Consider the following 10455-nt stretch of genomic DNA (forward strand, 5'->3'; position numbering starts at 1 on the left):
CCATATGAAGTCCTCCGAGTATAGTGGTTTTGCCACATTTAGTCCCAAACTTTCAAATTGACCATCTGTGGTCCTTCAACTTTCAAATTTAACCATTCTCGGTCCAAGATAACCACCCATGGTCCTTCAAGTTTCGAAATTTAACCAGCTATGGTCCTCTTGAAAGGACCATGGTTGGTTAAAATTTAATAGTTTAAGGACCATGGGTGGTTAACTTGGACCACGAATGGTTAAATTTGAAAGTCCAAGGACCACAAATGGTCAATTTGAAAGTTTAGGACTAAACGTGGCAAAACCACTATACTCGGAGGACCTCATATGGTATTAACTCATATATATATATATATATATATATATATATATATATATATATATATATATATATCTACCTATATTGTATTTCAACGCGTTGGAGTGGGTTACCAGCATCACTCACTGAACAGATATATTTGGCTTTCAGGCACAGATGTGTAGACACCGGAGCGCGCTAGAGATCTGAAGCGTAGAGTAGTTAGTTTACCTTTCGGCCTGCGTGCCATGATTATGTATTGATATTGCTTTGAGGTTATTTAGTTAGTATAGCCTGTGCATCTGAGTTCTCCAGCTCAGATGTGGCATAGCACCCCGCACTTTTATGTTTGATTTTGGGATTTAATGAGAATTCACCTTTATTATATAAGTTTTAAAAGATTCAAAATTTCGGGGTGTTACATGGCATATATCGGTCCCGATTGCATATGTGGAGTTCTTAGTTTCGCAAGCACGTTTATCAGACCGCGACTCCAGTCATGAAGGCTCAGCTCATGCCAAGGTTATTTCTGGTGAGTACTACGATTATGGGTTATTCTGGACCCCAGAGGACTATGTGGCGGCCAATCTCAGGATACTTGGTACGACCTAGAAGACAAGTATGTGCCCAAGGCAAAGGAAGTCACCCTCAGGGTTCCTACTCGGGAGGTCGGCCCGAGCGTAGGAGGTTTTCCTTTACTCTAATTAGGATTTAAATTGATTTGTTATAGTGCTATTATTTTCTAACTTTGTTGCTCAATTTTATAAAGTTGGGTCTGGATAAAGGGTTCGAGACCAGCACTTCCCGTCTTGCTCGTCCGAATGTCGCCCTTGGTGGGAAAAAACCACATCTGAGGGTGCGGCCTCGGTCCTGACTGGGGTACCCGTGGCGACCGCCAGTCCTGCTAGCTCAGGATCCAACCTGCAGGTGGTTCGACACTCCATCAAGTGGGGCAAAGGTAAAGCTATCGAGGTCGAAGAGGTCGTCCCAACTAAGAAGAGGAAGGGAGATGTATCCCCCGACCACACCCCTATACTGGATGCCTTTCTGAGCGGAGGGGAAAACCCACCTATACTTATGGACAAGCTCAGCGAATTTTTGTCAGAGTTCAAAAGCACCCGGGACTGATCTAGAAACAAGGTCGGGGAACACATCTCTTGGGGCCTCCTTTAGGTACATCCATCGACCCCGACCCACTTATCTTTGCTTTAAAGAGATTTAGCCATCTACTTCGCTTTTTCATCTAAGTCAGGTGCCTAGCCGGTCTTTTCTGTCTGACTAAAGATGTCGAGCACGGCATATCCCAGCAGGATGAGAAGATCCGAGAGCTAGAGAGGAGGGTTAAGGCAGTCGAGCGGAAAGCTGAAGCGGCTGTAGAGCTGGAACAACAAGTGAAAGCGGCTTAGTAGAAGTTACTGACAGCCATAGCAGATTACAAGGCCTTCGCCGCCTTCCTCGAGGATGTTTAGGTCCTTCCCGAACCTTGGCTGGCCACATCTTCCACTCCTAGGCCACCGCCAAACCCTTCTTCCTGTCTTTGCTCATGACCGAGGTTAGGGAAAGTTTAGTCTAGGAGTATGGCAAATGGGCATTCAAGACCAGGAAGTGGAAAATATATACGGAGGTCAAGGAGGGTCGCACGGAGTCCCTAGATGGCGACGACCTACCGTCTGTACTCGGGATTCTGCTCGAGGAGGTGGTCAACCTCGGCCGGCCTGTACATCGACCATGCCACTGTTGCTGCTACACTTAAATCGAGTCGTGTTTATCGAGCCTGGGCGTTTTACGCCCTTATCTTATTCTAGGCTCGATTGTATAACCTTACGCCTAAGTCATTCCCCTTTTGCTCGGGTCTTTCTGAGACCAACCTAATTTGGTGAAGTGCCTAAGGTCGGATTAGACCAATTTGATTGATAAGTTTTTGAATCAGATTGTTTTACGCTCCATTTAAGGATTTATAAATAATCGGGCTCGACTACATTAGTCCCAGCCTGATGCCGTTGTGATAACGTGTGACTTTGTACTTCCGGTCTCAGGTTCCCGAGCCCATTACCAGCCCCCACTCCCTGTGGTACCCAGGTCGGCACCATATGGGAGTAGGCTATGAATGGCTCCGGTGAGTAAGTTTTTCATTTTCTTAGTTTCATCCTCCGCTTAGGACGAACCTACTGTATTGGTTAAGTTGGGTTCATTTTAATCATTCGCGTTGAGGTCGGCGACGACCAATTATGCGTATGCCTTTGGACGAGGTCAATTGTAGCTAAGCATATGCGTTCAGCGTACGTCGATCGGTGGTACCGACATCTGCTATGATTTTTTCCCTTAATCATGCCCCACTCCTAATGGTGCTGGGGTCAGCACCAAAGAGGGGTACTGCAGGGTTGGTTGAGTTAAAATCTCTTATCGCGGTATCTCGCGTTATTGATCTGATCGGGATTTTTTCCTGACCATGCGTGTAACGTCTGTATATTGGATCGGGCTGTATGGTTGCACCCTTTCTTTTTTTATTGCCTCAATGAGGTCGGTTCTGCTTCTAGCCATAACTACTCGATTTGGAGAGTAATTTTTTGACTCGGCAGTGTAAATTTTCGGGGTTACCAGGTTTCTCCCTGCTCCCTTTCGAGTAGAGATAAACCTGTGTTATCGTTCAACCACGTCGGTTTGTCCATTTTATGGTGTGGTCGGGATGTCATCCCGACCTTTTCGATCATCTTAATAGCGCTTCTCTCCGAAGCTCCCTTTTAGGGTTCCTGGTCTAAGGACCAATAGCTTTATCCAAGCGTGAGGATACTTACTCTTATACCTACTCAGGTTAGGGCTCTAAGGACCGATTCACGGTCTTAAAACTGTTCCTACTCCCCGACATGGTGATCACTAGTGAGGACCTTTATTCAGGTTGATCGGTCTGGAGGCCTTCATTGACATTAACGATCATAAGCAGGACACGCTTCTCCCGAGGGCCCTTTATTCGGCTGATCGGTCCGAATACCTTTATTGACCTTATCGATCATGATCGGACATGCTTCTCCTAAGGCGCTTTATTAAGGTTGATCAGTCCGAAGACCTTGATTGGTCTTAAGGATCATAATCGGGCACGCTTCTCCTGTCGGTCTAGTAACCCATCTTTTTTTCTGATCTTTTGATCGTTATTTTTTCTGACCTTGTGGCCGTTGATTTTTCCGACCTTACTACAAGAAAAATGCACATAGACAACACTAGAAAGACAACAGTTTTTAAGAAAAGTGTTGTCTTTTGTATAAAAGACAACAGTTTGGTCCAAAACCGTTGTCTTTGATGCAACACTTTTGTCAAAGACAACGGTTTTTACTTAACTGTTGTTATAAGTGTGTTGTCTTTGTGCATTTTATGAAAAGACAACACCACAACGACAACGGTTTTTTAAAACTGTTGTCTATGTGCATTTTTTTTTATAAAAAGACAACGGTTTTTTTAACCGTTGTCGTTGGTCTGTTGTCTTTAAGCGCAATAGAATACACAACACTAGAAAGACAACGGTTTTTTAAAACCATTGTCTTTGTGCGCTCTTTTTTTTTTAAAAAAAAAAAAAGACAACGGTTTTATTTAACCGTTGTCGTTGGTGTGTTGTCTTTAAGCGCATTAGAATACACAACACTACAAAGACAACGGTTTTTTAAAACTGTTGTCTTTGCGCATTATTATTTTATAAAAGACAACGGTTTTATTTAACCGTTGTCATTGGTGTGTTGTCGTTAAGCGCACTCGAATACACAACACTAAAACGACAACGGTTTTATATAACCATTGTCGTTGCGCGTTCTTTATAACCGTTGTCTTTGGTATGTTGTCTTTAAAAGACAACGGTTTTAAAATATAAAATAAAAACTAAGATGTTAACAACAAAGTTGAACCTATGACCTCAAATTTAACAAGTAAGAAATATAACCAACTAAGCAACACAAACTCTTATATTTAAAGGTGCAACATCTGGTATATAACTGGGTTACTTCTGTGTTGTTTGTGAAAACCAAGACAACAAATTTAGAAAATAGTTGAAGAATTCCCCCGAGGAAGAATAGAACCTAAAACCTTTAACATAATAAACTAAGTTAAACCCACCAAGCCACACCAACACTTCTTTACTTAAGCGCAACATCTAGTATATTACCAGTTTGCTTATGTGTTGTCTTTGAGAACCAAGACAATGATTATATAAAATAAGTTAAAAATGCCACCACAAAGGATAGAACCCAAGACCTTTAACATATCTAACATAACAAACAAAGCTAAATCCACCAAGCCACACCAACTCTTATGTACTAAAGTGTTACACCTTATCTTTTACTATAATTTAACAAAGAAAGAATACAATTCAAAAGTTAATTTAATAGTTCTATTTTCGTTCATATTTAAATATATAAAATTATTCACCAAAATTTCAAAGTAAATTTATTAAAGTTTTATTTTCAATTATATTACAATTAAGACCAATCTATGAATTCAAAATAATAATGAGAGAAAATTACATTTTTGGTCCTGTGACTATTATGGTGTTGTTAATTTGAGTACTTGACTTTTAAAATTATCAATTTAGTTCCCTAATTATGCAATTTTTAACACATTTGGTCCTGCCGGCCAAATTGGTCAAATATCACCGGAAAAATCTAACCCATTTTTAATTATTAAATCATGAGGGCAAATCGGTCATTTCATATAATTTTCTTCTTCCTCCTTACCCCCTCCCGGACGAAATTGCAGCGCTGCTATGGAATCTAAATCTGACGATGAAAATCGAATTTCATTAAATTTAAGGGATGAAATGGGTTAAATTGCAGCGCTAAATTGAAAGAAATAGATTTGATGTAACATTTTCATGAAAAATAAGGAATGTGCAAATCAGGAAAGGTTGTAGCTGCAATTCATTAAATTGAAAGAAAGTAAAAGAAATTGAGGAGTGGTATCAAGAGGCAAAGCAGAGGGTAGTGGAGAGAAGTGAAAATTCAGAAGTGGCGGCGTGATGAAAATGTTAAATCTAGATGAAAACCGGATTTAGTCGCCAGTAGTGAAAGGGAGAAGAAAGTGACATAAAATGACCAAATTGCCCTTATGATTTAATAATTAAAAATGATTTTAAATTTTTCCGGCGACATTTGGTCGGCAATTTGGCCGGCAGGACAAAATGTGTTAAAAATTGCATAGTTACGGGACTAAATTGATAGTTTTGAAAGTCAAGTACTCAAATTAACAAGACCACAATAGTCATAGGACTAAAAGTGTAATTTTCTCTAATAATAATAATTATCAAGTATAAAAAACAATATGGGGTCGTGTTCATAATGGTGCGGTATGATGTGTAGGGGTTAAGGGCGGTATGATAGGGGCCGGGGTTGGTAATCGACTCTTCCGGCTAGCGCATGACTAACAAGGTTAGCTATATGTTGGTAATCGACCCTTCCGGCTAGCGCATGACTGACAAGGTTAGCTATATGTTGGTAATCGACCCTTCCGGCTAGCGCGTGACTAACACGGTTAGCTATGTTGGTAATCGACCCTCCCGGCATGCCTGGGACACATTGAGAATGGATATGAAAGAGTAATTGATCGATGTCGTACAGTTAGCTATATCACATTTTTTTTGCCGCGATCTTAATTAGCTCTATGTTCATAATTACCAAACTATATATTCATAATTTTTTAATTGAAATGCATATTCATAATGATTGAATAACTCTGATCCATATTCACAATTACAAAACTTTATGTTTATAATTTGCGATGTTTATATTCCCAAGTGTTGATAACTATACAGTTTAGAAATTATGAATCAACAATACAGAAAGTATGAATCTGCAGTATAAAAATTATGAATTTACTGTATAGAAATTATTAATATATACAACTGTATTTAAATTAAAAATATACTATATAGAAATTATGAATCTACATTATAGAAATCTATGAATCTCGTGTTCTATATATATATATATATATATATATATATATATATATATATATCATAACAAATAAGATACGTACTATATTTTTAATAGTTTGTAATTTTGATTAGTTTTTTAATAATTGACAAAGAAATTTTTAATAATTTGTAATTTTGATTAGTTTTTTTTTCTATTATTACTGATTAACTTTTTATAGTCAAAATAATGGTTGATACGAGACCATAATATTTATACTTAAAATTTTCACCGTGCATCGTAATGATAAAATACTACTCGTATTATATATATCTTCTTTCATTTTAAGTTTTTTGCTTCCCTCCCAAAAAAACTCACACAGTACACTTAGTGAAAAAAATTCAATTCCCTCCCAAATAAAAATTCCTAACACTTAGCGCGAAAAAAAAAAAAAAAAAAAAGATTCAGTTCCTTCGCAAACAGCTTGAAACTCACACGGCGGTCCTTTGCAAAAACAAAACTCAGTAGCGGCCCTCTGCAAAATACACAGCGAAAAACAGGCGAGAACACAGTGGTAATCGTCGGCGGACTTCAATCTCTCGCCAACAAAGTGGTAACCGTCGGGGCCATCACCGCACTAGCGAAAAACACCGACGCTGTTTCTCCCTCGCCGGCCAGCCACCGCCGTCGGCGTCGCTACAGGTTAGTCACCAATATTTTTTTAAACCCTAATCCCTAATTTCTTAATTGTATTGTTGAATTTCCATATTTGAAAGCTATGAATGTTCTTAAACCCTAGGTTAGTTGTGGATTATTAGGTTAGTTTATGAGACAAGACCTGTATACTGTGTATATTATGTTGTGGATTATTATTATTATTATTATTATTATTATTATTATTATTATTTCAAAATGCAGTGGTTGTATCTCAATGCAGTGGATTATAGAGATTGTTTGTTGTATGGAGGCCACATCATAGCAAATGATGAAAGAATGACTAAATGGTTATCCTTAGGCAAGGGTAAGAGTTGGGAAAAGACAAAAATGACAAAGTTATGTTTGACAAAGAACATTCAAATTACCATTATCTGTTGTTTTATATGATTTTGTTTCTAGTACTGCAAATTAAAGTGAGTTTTTGACAACAATTTTTATGGTATGAGTACATTACATAGTTGATAAAGAATTGATCATTGCCTCTCTGCTTCTGTTTCTAATTATGAATTTCAGGATTGAGTCTGATATTGTTTTGATTGCAAAATTATGCCAGGGAATGCATTTAGATCCCAGTATATATCAAAGGACTAATAATTAGTAAGTGGAAATGCATCGATGCAAATGCTCACTATAATATTATCTTGCTTTATCTGTTGTTTTCATTAGAATGAATATCAAAGAGGTTGGCTTATCTGATATGGTGCTGGATTTGCTGGCTCAGTGTTTTTTTTTTTTTTTTTTTTTTTTTTTTTTTGTAGAATTATTTGTCTATCTTTCCTCTAACACTTTAGCACATTGTACACTTGAAATTCTGTACATACCATCTCATGCATTGTTGATTTCATTTTAGGGAGAAAAGTATGGGAAAACAGCAGGCTAATGGGTCAAAATTTAGGGAAATGAAAGAAAATTGTGGCAGATGTGCACATACTGTGAATTCTTCTGTTATATGAGCAAGACTAGTCTCAAACTATTTATACATTGAATTGCTTGATCATATTATGGTTATATTAGAGCTACTTGATTAATCGAAGAGGATGTAAGATCTCTGGTTTCATAATCTAATATTCTAGTGAGTAGTAGAGGTGCATGGGTTTTTAAACTTGCAAATGGCAATTAGTATGGGAACTTGCCTTTGCTTGCTTCTGGCCCATAATTTATTAGTTTTGGAGTTCTTTTCCTTTCAGAATTCTATTAGCTCTGATGTTATTGTATAGATGCATAAACACACACACATTTATAAAAGGGGTGATTTTGTTGTGTCTCAAGTTTCAAGCTTAGATATCTATCTTTTGAAGAAGGTAGTTGAAGACTGTGGTTTTATACAGTCTGACTCTTCTAAGTATCTTGCTCATTTAAAATTTTGTGCTTTATAGGTTGGCCTGTTTCCAGATGTAATAGAGCGGAAAATTAAGTAGCGCGCATTTTGACAAGGGGGATGACGTAAGATATATTTGAATTACTTTCCATGCAATACAGATTTTATGACATTGTTGGTGATGTATGCATGGTGATGGAAGATTTCAGCTCTAGTGACCGGTGAATTCTACACTAGGAAGAATCATTTTCCTGGTTTTGGCAGGCCTTTTGTATTTAATGCAGAAGTTTTGTTGAGGTCATTATATAGTCATTTGCTTTTCTAAGATTTCTGTTCTGCTGACCAACAATTTCCAACATTTTGTATATTATCCCCATTTCATTTATATAGGGTTGGGCGTAATGTGGAAGCTAAAGATGCGGTTAGGGGTGCTTTAAAATCACCATGGTGGACTTTGGATTGTGAATATACCAGGTCTGCCTCCTCTGTGAGTAATGAATATAGTCTTCTTAGCATACTGTCTGTCTGATAAATAATTAGGATCCATGGTACTTTCAAGAAAATAGAATCTCTCCCTCTTTCTCTCAGTCTTTCTCTTTCTTGTTCTTTTTCCACAGATCAATTAAATGGATTATAGATCAAACTGATTGATTTAGTCTAATCTGATGGTTTCATTTTAGTTTTCAAATCACAAGCAACATAATATCCAGTTATTGGATGAGTCTTCAGGTTCCTCCAAAACACACACATATGTATTAGATTTTAGAAAGAATTAACATGATGGGATCAGTTGTTTTTGTTTTTGGTTTTGGTTTTTTTTTTTTTTTTTTTTTTCCTTAAGATTTGTGAAAAATATAAATATATTAATACCTCATATTTCTCCGGCATGCTCAAGACATTAGAGAGGTACCAGAAGTGCAACTATGGAGCACCAGAGACAAATATATCTACAAGGGACTCTTTGGTACGTATTTCCCAACTATTTCTACAATTCCCTTTAATAATTTATTTTAATGGGTAATAAGAGAAGTGTTTTACTTATTAGTTTATTGTTTATAAATTGCTTATTACCATATATGTTTATTAATTTTCACTTGAAAATTTAACACTTAAAATTATTGAAAGCATTTGAGGGAAAAATGTGCAAGTTTATTATAAAAAATTAGTGGGCATGGTGTGTATATTTTACTTGAAAGTGCTTGCATAACTATATCTTTTCTTTTAAATGCCAGAGTGATCTCCATGGTGTTCCACTTGCTCCTTCATCTTTACTTGGGATGGCAACCTTCATTCCACCAAGTCAAATTGCTGCACTGCATCCATTTTTAATGCATCAATAGGGAGTAGGTATGATTTGATCATTAGAACGTTGTGATCATTTAGATTTGGTTCGTGGAATTGTTTTTTGTAGTATTATGACTTGGATGATATATGATTCGATTTGAATTGGTCATGGAAGTATTTAGACTTGTTAATTAGTTCTTTTGTATTTTGAACCTTAGCTTGTGCAAAATTATGTAACTACACTTGGCCATGATGAATGGATAAATTGATTTTTTATATGATTAAAATTTAAGCAGGTTAAAAACGGTTAAAAACCGTTGTCAAAAACCGTTGAGACAACGTTTAAAAACTGTTGTCTATTTTACAATAGATAACAATTTGAAACTGTTGTCTTTTCTACAAACGACAACAGTTTATGGGCGTGACAACAACGGTTTCAACAACACACAATAGACAACAGTTTATAACTGTTGTCTTTTAAAGAAAAGACAACAGTTAAAAACCGTTGTCTATGTGCATCACTTTTAACAACACCGGTTTTAACAACATTGAATAGACAACGGGTCAAAAACCGTTGTCTTTGAAAGAAACAACAACAGTTTAAAACCGTTGTCTATGTTCGTGACTTTTAACAACACCGGTTTCAACAACACTTAATAGACAACGGTTAAAACACTGTTGTCGTTTATAGAAAAGACAACGGTTAAAAACTGTTGTCTATGTGCGTGACTTTTAACAACACCGGTTTCAACAACACTTAATAGACAACGGTTAAAAAACCGTTGTCGTTTCTAGAAAAAGACAACGGTTTAAAACCGTTGTCTATGTGCGTGACTTTTAACAACACCGGTTTCAACAACACTTAATAGACAACAGGTAAAAAACCGTTGTCATTTTTAGAAAAGACAACGGTTATTAACCGTTGTCTATGTGCGTGACTTACAACAACACCGGCT

At 37.0% G+C, this 10455-nt stretch overlaps 1 long non-coding RNA gene across 7 annotated transcripts; it reads left to right on the forward strand.

Annotated features, from left to right (window-relative positions):
* The first annotated feature begins 6567 nt into the window (after window positions 1-6567).
* LOC109178418 lies at window positions 6568-9633 on the forward strand. 7 transcript variants are annotated; one of them, XR_002053708.1, is made up of 7 exons: window positions 6568-6882; window positions 7099-7201; window positions 7451-7494; window positions 8274-8512; window positions 8606-8689; window positions 9111-9179; window positions 9448-9633. It is a non-coding gene; the product is annotated as an uncharacterized LOC109178418 (long non-coding RNA). The 7 variants fall into 7 exon arrangements; XR_002053709.1 differs by having other exon boundaries at window positions 7099-7494; window positions 8606-8702; XR_002053706.1 differs by having other exon boundaries at window positions 7099-7494.
* Window positions 9634-10455: the final 822 nt, after the last annotated feature.

The sequence above is a fragment of the Ipomoea nil genome, unplaced genomic scaffold (assembly GCF_001879475.1).
Source record: "Ipomoea nil cultivar Tokyo-kokei standard unplaced genomic scaffold, Asagao_1.1 scaffold0841, whole genome shotgun sequence".
Lineage (NCBI taxonomy): Eukaryota > Viridiplantae > Streptophyta > Magnoliopsida > Solanales > Convolvulaceae > Ipomoea > Ipomoea nil.